This window comes from Octopus bimaculoides, chromosome 7, assembly GCF_001194135.2.
Source record: "Octopus bimaculoides isolate UCB-OBI-ISO-001 chromosome 7, ASM119413v2, whole genome shotgun sequence".
Classification (NCBI taxonomy): Eukaryota; Metazoa; Mollusca; class Cephalopoda; order Octopoda; family Octopodidae; genus Octopus; species Octopus bimaculoides.
The window spans coordinates 94,832,305-94,844,241 of record NC_068987.1 but is presented as its reverse complement, the minus strand read 5'-3'; the positions used below and the strand labels follow the sequence as shown (position 1 = coordinate 94,844,241).

General features: G+C 34.7%; 1 protein-coding gene across 12 annotated transcripts in view; it reads right to left on the bottom strand.

The window, feature by feature from the left end:
- The window catches only part of LOC106883309 (teneurin-m), a 487,309-nt gene that overhangs the window by 75,105 nt on the left and 400,267 nt on the right, over positions 1 to 11,937 (bottom strand). The window lies entirely within an intron of this gene.

The following is an 11,937-nucleotide window of genomic DNA, read 5'->3' as shown; positions in this document are numbered from 1 at the left end:
TATATATATATATATATATATATATATATATATATATATATATGCAGGTGTCTGTTGCATGTTTGTCTCCATTTTCTCGTTAATGCTCATTTCTAAATGTAACTTCTCTTAGTTTTCTGTTGTGATAAACTAAACTTCATTTATGGCTGATATCTTTGTACTCATTCATCTTATTTATCTAATTGATTAGTTTAAGTTTTCTACTTTTTCTGCTAATTCCTATTTTAGTGCTGTTATTTAAGCTTCTGTCTTACCAACACTTTCAATTCACTCATTGTATATATATATAAGAAAAAGAAAAAGAAATGTGTGTGTGTGTATGTTCATATTCTTGTATATTAATATAGGAAAAGCTAAAATACATTTTCAGTTTTGTTCAATACATGTTGTTCTGAATATTTGAATTTGTGTGTGTGTGAGAGAGAGAGAGAGAGAGAAAGAGAAAGAGAGAAAAGTTGTGTATGTTTATTCAATTACATCTTGCTTGTCAAATGGTGTCAACCAACACATCTGCATTGCAGAAGGTGATAAAGGACAAGGTGGTTGTAATGTGGCTGTAATCTACATTTATACATAGAGTGTCTAACATCTCACACCCATTTTTCTAAATTTCTTGCCACTCATTTTTTTTTTTGCATTCATTTTTTTTTTATTGCTGCCAAAAACATCAATAAAATTACAAAACAAATATGCTGAACGTTTTGTTACTTGATGATTTCTAATTTTCAGTCATCGCACACTTATTATTGGTCAATCAGTAGACCATGGGAGAAATAGATAACATCTGGATGCATTGGATACCAGTGTATGTGAGTCCAAATTCTTGAAAGATCTGGTAGCTTATCTCAACAGCGAAAAGTAAAGCATATAAAAATTAAATGTAATAGCCAGGTTCATAATTAAATGTTTGTATTAGATTTGAACTCCAAATAAAGGTTCAATACCATGTTGTTCAGCCATTTACTACACGTGCTTTGAGTAAGGCTGATCAACTCAGTTTTGTCCCACTTTCACAATACATACGGTTGAACCATCTCTGGATATGAATATTGAAACAAGACTCCATAAAATGACTAGAAATAGGAGTTTCATTCAATGAAGCTGAAACCTTTGAGATGTTACCTTCAGAAATATAAATGAGGACATGTGTGGCATATTCAATATATTGGAACATAAAGCATTTTTACTCTGCACATTTCAGAGTGTGTTTACAAAAGTTATAAAAGTACATTGTAGATTTCTTTCAGTTAGCCTTAGTCTGGGCTGGCACTAGAAAGTGCAAAGCTCAATAACAGAACTGTCAGTGTGGGCCCCCTATTCTATAAAAGCTGAAGATTGAAGTCTTATATTTTATGTAGGATGCTAAAAAGCATTGGGGGTTGCAGCTCCACCATTATCTATAATGATAAAATTCATCATAGTATCCTCTGCTCGTGCATGGGGGGCCTCTCTTAGCATGAGGTCCAATTTGAACAAACCTGTCTAATTGGCTTAAAACTAACCCTGACCTTAGGAATCTTGTTTCCCTTTGGTTTACTTCAGAACAAGATAAGAGCATTAACAATAAAAATTTCCAGAACAGTTCCTTATGGAAATCAACATCCAAGTATGTCTCAGCTGGCTAAATAAGACTGTTGTTGTCATAAAATGTCCCTCTAAATCTGCTGCATTCCATCAACTATGGTGGAGGACCTGAGAAATGGAGACAGCCTCAAAACTAGAATACAAAGAGAGAGATTAGAAATCTTGGAAGATAATATTTAATTTAGACATAATTTGCACATTTAGGATATTCCAATGCTGGTTAGAGTATTCTTTAGAATGTAGAACAAATAAGAAATGGTGTAAATATAATTTTTTGAAAGTTGTCAGAGGAACAAAAGATGAACTTTGCGGAGAAGTTCTTTTGCTATGTTTTTTTTACTCTTTATGTGTATTAACAAAATGAGTGTGGTTCATATTGATAGACAATTTCAAAAACACTGTGATTAAAATTTTCCTTTTTAATGATATGGTTTGGTTTTGTGTGAGTTCATCAAACCATGAAAGCAATTGTTTAAAAGTCACAGCGCTTCTTGCTAATCTTCAATAGCTTTTTCAAAGGAAATTTGCATTGATGGAATGTGTGGTCATTCACACTTTGTATCGATATATAATAATAATAAGGCAATACACTTTCTTGCTGTCTATTTCTAAAACAATGGAAAGCAAATCTACACTATTTTGAAATGTCTTGTAACTTATTGAGAAGACAATATCAAAATGGATTCTGATACTTAATAAGTATTTATTTTTCCATGTGATGTGACCATTTCATGAAACAATGAAAATTTCAGAATTTTCTCAAATCGGTCACCATTGAAAAGCAAAAACTTCAGAGCAGAATCTGATTGAAATTATTTTAAAAGATTCCATTATACTTAGAAATCCATGTTTGGTAGCAATAAATATGTCAGAAATAATAAGGAATAATTACAAAATATGCATTTCAGTAGCTGCAAAAAGAAAAGAAGGGCAGATAAATCAGACACTCTATGTATATTTTCTGTTTGGAATACAAGTTAACTTGTTTGTGTGTATGTGTGTGTGTATGTATGTGTGTGTGTGTGTGTGTGTGTGTGTGTGTGTGTGTGTGTGTGTGTGTGTGTGTGTGTGTGTGTGTGTGTATATAGATAGATATTTTAACTTAAAAAGTCTCAGAAATTGTACAAGTAAACAAAGATGGAAGAGATTATATAAAAAAAACTATAAATGTTTATATGTGAGCATAGAAATGTTAATATAAAGTTTTCACCAAACATTTAGGATTGAGAATTTACAACCAAATGTCAAGGATTCAGGAGATGTGATTCCAAAGTCTTCGTAAAACTCTGCATATTATAAAAGGTTTACAATATTAGAGGGAAGTTCATAGCTTTCTCTTCTTCATATGTATGAAAATAAAATATATGAGTGATGAAAGCAAAAAATACAATTATCATAAACATTAGTTTCTTGTTTTTCATAATGATAATAATAATAATAATATTAACAATAATATAATTTCTAAATTAGGCTTGTAGCCTTAAGGGGACAAAAAACATTTTATAAAATAAAATAATACATTAATCAAATATACTGAGTTATATACTCAGGAAGAAAGATGATTTCAAATGTATTTTTGATTTAAAAAAAAAATATGAAAGTTAAATTTTCAAAAGAAAAATAAAAAGAAAAACCAGCTGGGACATTGTGTTGGTTTTTAGCATTCCACCAGAAATTGTCCAACTTCAACCAAATTGATGTATCAAGTAATAATAAAACAAGTTCATAGACGAGTGTAAGAGAGAGAAGTGTTGTATGTGTGTGTGTTTAAAGGGGGGGGGGGGGAGAAAGTTCAAAAATTGCGACATTAGTTTATAAGCAAATGAATTTAGTTGGATGGTCCCCCCCCGCCGCCTGTAAAATGTTAAAACTCATACATGTAGCAAAAACGTTTATGTGTGATCTTAATTGTGTATGCATACATGGATGCAGGAAAGCTGTGTTGCACCATATTGATTCTGCCTAACAATTACTTTAAGGGGTGCTTATGAATAGACTGTTCAGTTAATATAGTCATCAGTGAATCCAGTAGAGACACTCTAACCTCTATCATATTCTATCTTCTCCCAACATATCACTTAAAGGCATTATTTTCTTTCCTATTCTCTTTTTCAGTGGTGGGGGCTCTTTGACTCTGTCACTTACACAGAGCTGGCTGGAGGAAAAAGTGCTCACTACATTTTGTAAGGATGGGGTTGAATCAGGCAGAAATAATGCAGTTTTCAAGGTGATTCCTCAGTCTTGTCAAAGTGCAAGACAACCTCTATGGTGTTGGTGAAGAAATACACTTGGTATACTCTAAAGTGGTTGGCATTAGGAAGGGTACCTAGTCATAGAAGGGAAGCCAAAATTGAGATAGTGGAGTAAGATGTGGTCTTCCAACTGTGTAACCCATGACTTTTACCAGAAAAGAAAACAGATGCAAAATGATGATCACACACACACACACACACACACACATGAAATAGTACTCTTTTACTCTTTTACTTGTTTCAGTCATTTCGCAGTGGGAATGAACCCGGAACCATGTGGTTAGTAAGCAAGCTACTTACCACACAGCCACTCCTGCGCCTATGTAATGAGCAACTGAGAAAGTTAATAACTAGTGTTGAAAAGATTCCAAAATTGTATAAGGTGCTTTGTAAAGAAGATTCAGGGCTGGGGTTACTAAGTATATATATATAAGGAGAGAGCAATTTTTGTTAAGAGAACATTGACTGGGGAAAGGCCATCTTTCAGCTTTTACAAAATATGGCAGGGAAATTTATGGTGATTTAGGAGTAATTCTATTATAGGGCATCTGATCTGGTGGAGAACTTTTGGATAAACTTTGGAGTGTTATAAAGGTTCACATTATACATGATTTTTCCACCCTGTATACAAATTTTGAGAAGAGAAAAGTGAAAGAATGGATATCTAAAATCTTAGATTTGAGTATACGGGGGAAAAAGTTTCATGAAGGAGAGTAAAGATCTCTCCAGAGTAAATTCTAAAAGTAATATTAGATGGACAAATGTAAATGTAAAAAAGATAGGGCTTTTAAGCAAGTCAAAGGCATTCCTATGGGTGGCATTCCTATGTAACCCCTTATTTTCTGATTTATATTATCCTGCAGCAAAATCAATAAATTCAGGTAAAGGTGTGTATGGTAAGAAGCTTGCTTCATGACCACATGGTTCTGGGCTCACTTCAACTATGTGGAACCTTGGGCAAGTCTCATCTGCTATAGCCTCAGGCTGAACAAAGCCTTGTGAGTGCATTTGACAGATGGAAACTGAAAGAAGCCTATCATGTGTGTGTGTCTTTGAGTCTGTGTTTGTCCCACCATCACTGCTTGACATTTGGTGTTGGTGTGTTTATGTGCCCCCATAACTTAGCAGTTTGACAAAAGTGACTGATAGAATAAATACAAGGCTTAAAAAATAAGTCCCGGGGTCAATTTATTCGACTAAAACTCTTCAAGGTGGTGCTCCAGTATGGCTACAGTCAAATGACTGAAACAAGTAGAAGAATAAAATAATAAATCCTTAAGGACTTGAATTGTTGCTTGAGAAAACTGTTGTCTTATTGGAAGAATTTAGGATTATTTCAAGCGTCCAACTAAACATTTAGATGGCCGAGTAATATTTCATATATTGGTTTAACTCTTCAAACAATGTTTATCAACAAGAAATGTTAGTTACAAGTGGAAATCTCCGAAAAGTTTAGGCTCATTAATGGTTTATATGTTTGCCATTATCTAAGTTTCTCTTTTAGTTCCACTTGATCTTTAGATCTACATTGTTTAAAAGAGAGGTCAGCAACTGTGCTGGTCTGTCTTCTGCATGAAATACATGTATTAGCTGGCTGGCTGGTGTAATTTTGTCTAATAGAATTTTCTTTACATTAATTATAATTTTAATTTGTTCACTGATTCAACATTTAATTAACATTACTTTCATGTCTGTTTTTCATTTTCTTTCTATTGAATAGTCAATATTAGATCAGTCTGAAGAGCACTGCAAAATTTTTCCATTTCTTTTCTTTTTTTATTTTTCCTCCTTTCTAATTTCATTTCATTCAACACAGCAGAGCTTTAGGTTAGAGTTTTTACTACTGGTTGGTTATATATGCTTACTTAGATGTCGGCAGGGAAAGGTATGCATATTTCTCATGGTGTGGAGTATCTATTTTATCAAAAGTCTGTGTGAGACTTTGTTGCTATGTCTAGTAATTCCACAACAATGTTTAAGTAGATTGTGACATTACTGAAACTTGTGGATTCAATGATATTGATTAGTAATAATTAATGATGGGATTTCATTGTTTATTCAGATAATTTTTGTTCGTTATTGATATTTCTGTAGTTGCTACTACGCTTCGGCTTTTGTACATCCACATTCGGTGTCTTTGCTCTTTCGGTCTCTCTAAATCTAATGAGCTGAGTGCTACATTTTTCATTCATAAAAGACCTGGCATTTACAACCACTTCTCTATCCTGATTTCTAGTGACAATGAAATCTCTCAGACTTGCAGGCTTACTGGACTGGAAGAAGACCAAGAGATTGGTTGGCTTCTTGAAATGCCTGTTGTTCATTTGCATTGCTGATCTTCAGCTAAGATAATGTTGTCACTATCCTTAATTATTGAGGTGCTATGCAAGAGAACCTCATTGGTAAGCTCTTTTACTTATCAGATAAACCCACTTAAGGAGCATAAACAATGATAACAGTCACTGTTCCTTTGCCAATAACTAGCCTATACTCAAAAACTATCCTGTAACATACCCTGGATGCCTCACTTACTTTATCCATTTTTTTTCTCCACTTCAGCCAACAACCTTTCACCTTACCTCTTGCACACAGTATAAGTTGACTCACCTCTGCTCAAGCATTCCCCTTTCATCTCACCAGACCTACCTTTCATTGTACCAACATTAATGGTTGCAGCTCCGACGTTTTTTTTACCTGATACAAGTAAAATATTCCTTATGGTGGGAAGGTTGATCCTTTAAGCATCTTTCTTGCATCCTGAAAGGGCATGGGTAATCGTTTGATGTCATCTGAGGGCTTCTTATAAACAGATGCTTCCATTTAGACACTCCACTATCATGTACAACACTAGCATACTGAGTGCTAGTCTGCTATACACAATCAAAGTGTACAGTATTGTTACAGTATCGCATGATTTTGATTTTGTTTAACATGCTGGATACCTTAATCCTATCACCAACCACTTTGCAGTGTGGGTACATACTTTTTTGGGGGCTTGTCACAAGTACTATAGAGGTTATCGTCAAGGGCTAACAAGTCATTGTCACAGTTTTTATTCAGAGTGGTTGCTCTTGCAGACAGGGTGCAGTGTCCATGTCCACCTTGTGCAAGTAGTTTCATAGGAGTCTCTACTCTCTTAGATAGGTTGCTAGGGCCAGGAGGAGGGATGAGAAGGAGGGAAGGACATATCAGGAAGAGATGATTTAAGGAACAAATCATATGGAAGAGATGACAAAGGGAGAAAGTGGGAGTGGTGAGGCATAGTGAAAGTGAAAGTAGGAAGGGTGACATCAGTTAGGACTAACAGAATTGGTCAGGTGTTCTTGAGATATGAAGAGAGAACTAAGTGGAGAGAAACAGTTGTATGAAATACAGGCCGGGGAGAAGTATGTGCACCACTGACCTAAGAAAGTAAAAGGTAGGGGATGAATAATGCCATGCTCCTCATACCTTTACAGAAACACTTGTAAGGGGTGTGGCTAGCTATAGAGTCCATGTATGCACAGTTTAGTTGCTAAAGTAGTAAATCCAAACCTTCCTGTGGATATCCAGTCTTACAGATATTTGATGGTGGATGCCTAGTTGAGAGAATATTGGTATCCCATAAAACTGTTTCTTTTCAGACTTTTAGAAGCATACATACAAAGGCCTGAAAATGACAGACTTCATTGTAAAAGTCTGCCAACCTGTCTCCTGTAAGAGGTCAGTATTTGTGTAAATATCCATACAAAATGCTTGAAAATATATCCAGCATATTCCAGAGCAAATTGTGTAGTACTAAGTTATTCATGATAATTATTATTACTTCAAAAGAGAAAGCAAGGAAATTCAATTTGTCATACATAAATAGATACATAAATAATATATAAATAATAGATAAAATATATAAATAATGAATATATATATATATATATATATATAATGGTTAAGCATACAGAATACTGGTTCCAATCGCTTTAATAATTTCAGTGATTGGTTTAATTAACATAAGCACTTATTCAATATTGTTTAAAGTTAATTAAAAATTATTAACTAGAAAACAAAACCCTTTCTAAGTGTGACTATGACAACATTACAAAAAAAAAAAATCCTAAAATGAAGAAATCCTTAGAAAGGAAGTTCAATGGATTTACCTATAAAAAAAAATGATGAGATTATGAGATATGAGTTATGACATGTGGCATAGGAGTTATGGCATTCTGGAACAGAAAAACTATGATCAAATCACATAAAAATAAGTAAAGGAAGATGACAGTAAATGTTACATGAATCAACAAGAAACTGTAAATGATTAATGGAGATACTTGTCTGGTTTCTTTGAGTTTTACCACTGCAAATATGTAATTTCAATGGCATCACAGAGACAATGATATTATTTTAACCAAACATATTTCTTGGATACCCCAAAAGCTCTGATAAACTCTAAAAATTGAATAAGGATCACTGAATAGAGTCAAGTTATTGTTTGCCATTTGCAGCTTATTAACAGTGAAAGTCTTAGGAGGATAAGTGAGGTGAAGGAAACTCTGATCTATTTTGTTACTATAGTTATTATGTGAAATATTAAGGTACCTCTTAGATGGAGATGATGCATAGAACCTATGCTAAAAAAAGATCCTAATATAAAAAAATGGCAAATAATTATTAATTTAGAATATTAAAAAGAAAGTTTCTCCATAAAATGATACTAAGAATTACTACCTAACTACATAGGAAAATATGATGTTTTCAGTGAACAGGAAAATTGAACTGGCAGCTGACAAATTCACAAACAAAATTGTGTTTTAGGAATGGAACATTCATTGTTATAATATGAAAATGGATTCTATTGAGATACACAGCAATTTCTTTTTACAATATTTGCCTTAATTTAAACATAAAACTGACAGGGGGAAAATACCACTTTCAGACCATGTTTCTTAACTACCAGAGTAACAATTTCGTCACAGAATGGGATAGGTTATTAAATATCAGAATACAATGAGTGTTTAGTGTCACTTGGAAATATTGAGACATTTTGTAATTCTTTAATGAACCCCACATGACAATTTAAATCAGAATAACAAAATCTAGCAAGAAAGAATTTATTGGATAGCAAACATAGAGGGAGGGAATTGGTTTGATAACCTGATTCTAAATCTAACAAATAATATTGAACAACTATGATTGATTAAATTCTCAAAAAACTAAACAAAACATTCCTAACTTTTAAAACAGAAAATCCTCTTGAATGATGCAGTTGGCTTGCTCAAGCCATTTTAAGAATAATGATATTTGTGCTTGTTCATTTTCATGTTTATCGTTCTCTATGAAGATTTATTGCAAATGGTCTGTTTATTAAATATGTCATTAGAATCACCAAAAGCCAAATTCTGCCACAGGGTAGAGAGAGAGAGAGAGTGTGTGTGTGTGTGTATGTGTGTGTGTGCATGAATGTGCAAAGCAAAGAAATAAAAGCATTATATGCCCTTCACACTTCAATTTTTAGATATAAACATGAAGTTTAAAAAATGTCATTTTTGAGAGATTCAATCAAATCTTTAGATCTTGTTAAGCAAACTCACATGGGATGAGTGTGTGTGTGTGTGCGTGTATATGTATATATCTGTGTGTGTGTGTGTCTTTGTGCTCATGTCAGTCTCCCATCACCACTTCACAATTGGTGTTGGTCTGTTTATGTCCTCATAACATAACAGTTCAGCAAAATAGCCCAATAAAATAAGTACTAGGCTTTAAAATAAGTCCTGGGGTCAATTTGTTTGACTAAAACCCTTCAAGGTGGTGCACCAGCAAGGTTGCAGTCAAATGGCTGACACAAGTAAAAGAATAATATATATATGTGTGTGTGTGTGTGTGTGTGTGTGTGTGGAGGCGCAATGGCCCAGTGGTTAGGGCAGTGGGCTCGCAGTCGGAGGCTCGTGGTTTCGATTCCCAGACTGGGTGTTGAGTGTGTTTATTGTGTGAAAACACCACAAGCTCCACGAGGCTCTGGCAGGGGGTGGGGTGGGTGGTGACCCCTGTTGTAGTCTTTCGCCCCCTCACTCTTTCTTCTTGTTTCTTGAGTAACGCTGCGATGGACTGGCGTCCCGTCCAGCTGGGGGGGGGGGGCACATATGCCATAGAAACTAGGAAACTGGGACCATGAGCCTGGCTAGGCTTTAAAAGGGCGAGAGTACAAATATATATATACATATGTATATGTGTGTGTGTGTATATGTTTGTGTGTATGTATATATGTATGTATACACATAAAAACATATATGCATCTGAAAAAAATGAATGTACGTGTGTTTGTGTATATGAAAGCTAAAAATTTACTGAGCCACTGGATAGGATGATGTGCCATCAGAAGAAGTCGGATTTTCAGATCTGGTAGAAGTGAGAATATGAGAGACAAATTTGCATTGGATAAGAACACAAAAGGGATGAACTGTCAATATACATGATAGCATATCCACCTGGCTATTTACTCTATATGCTGCATGGAAGATGTTTCTAAGCCATTTAAGAACACACAAAGACCGTTAGTTTCACTTTGTACTGCACAAAGTTTTGTCATTGAACAGGTCGTGGTTTCAAAGTGATAAAAATATTTTGACACAAATTAAATTTGAATGTTGACCTGAAACTAAAGGTTTTTGTGTGTTCTTAAACACTTACAAACATCTTCCATGCAGCAATTGCTTTTGTTTCAGCACATGATCTCAATCAAGTCACTTACTACTATACAAGTACATTTCCATAACTCCAATATATATATATATATATAGGCATTAAATGTGGTATGCAAGAGAGATGACTGCTCTGGTATGGTCAGGTAATGCATATGGACAAGGATAGCTGTGTAAAGAAGAGCCGATCTCCAACTGTGAAGGAAACCTGCAGAAGAGGTAGACCCAGGAAGATGAGATGAGGTGGTGAAGCATGCTGGGCCTCATGGAGGCAATGACAAGTGCCGTCTGACTGGTACCCATGCTTATAGGATGTAAAAAGTACCAGTCAAGCATTGAACCTTATGGAGGCAGTCACAGGTGACTGAGACCTTTAGCGATATGCCATGCTTGAGAAAACCTGTCAAGCCAAGTGGGATTGTAGTCATGGCCGATTTGCTGGCGTCACGTCAATGGTACCCGTGGTGGTGGCATGTAAAAAGCACCTACAGTACCTTTGGAGTGTTTGGAATTAGGAAAGGCATCCATCTGTAGAAACCATGCCAAATCAGAATGGAACCTGGTGCAGCTCCATGCCAGCACAGAAAAGGGACGTTAAATGATGATGATGATATATATATGTATATAGATAAAGTTAAAAAAAGCAGATAAAGTTGGAAAAGGGACCGTTTCAATATATTCATCTTATCAAATATTAAAAAGAATTTTTGTGGAATTCAAAAAGAAAAAAATTAGGGGGTTAACACACACCACAATAACACATGCAGGCAAAACATTCTCATAAAACCAAAAACACACGACATAAACCCACACACCACAAATTCTAGAACGTTTCCAAAATCTAAACAAAACAAAAACACATACATCACTACAAATATACACACACATTCAGACAAAACAACACACACACTACAAAAAAACAAGCACACACACACCAAGCTCTTTAACAAATTTATACCACAGTTAAATATCTAAACACCCACTATCAATCAACAAATAAGGATCTATCACACACACACACACACATACACACACACTAACACACACATATGCAAAGCATTCCCCTCAAAATTCAAAAACACACAGCACACCTGCCACAATATACAAAACATATACAAAACAAAAACATCACACGTACATAGACACACACATACACTCACAGGCAAAACAACACACACACATACACTCACAGGCAAAACAACACACACACACAGTTGACCAGAACTACTGACCAAAAAAATGAAAAAACTAAAATGCTTTGATAATATATTCCAAACACACACAGTTGGCCATACCCTACAACACACATACATAGACAAACACATACACACCTTCACACTCACACAGACAAAACAACACACACACACATAATCAGACAACAGTAAATGGAAAATAATTCCTCAGAAATTCTTAAAAAAACACTTAACCAC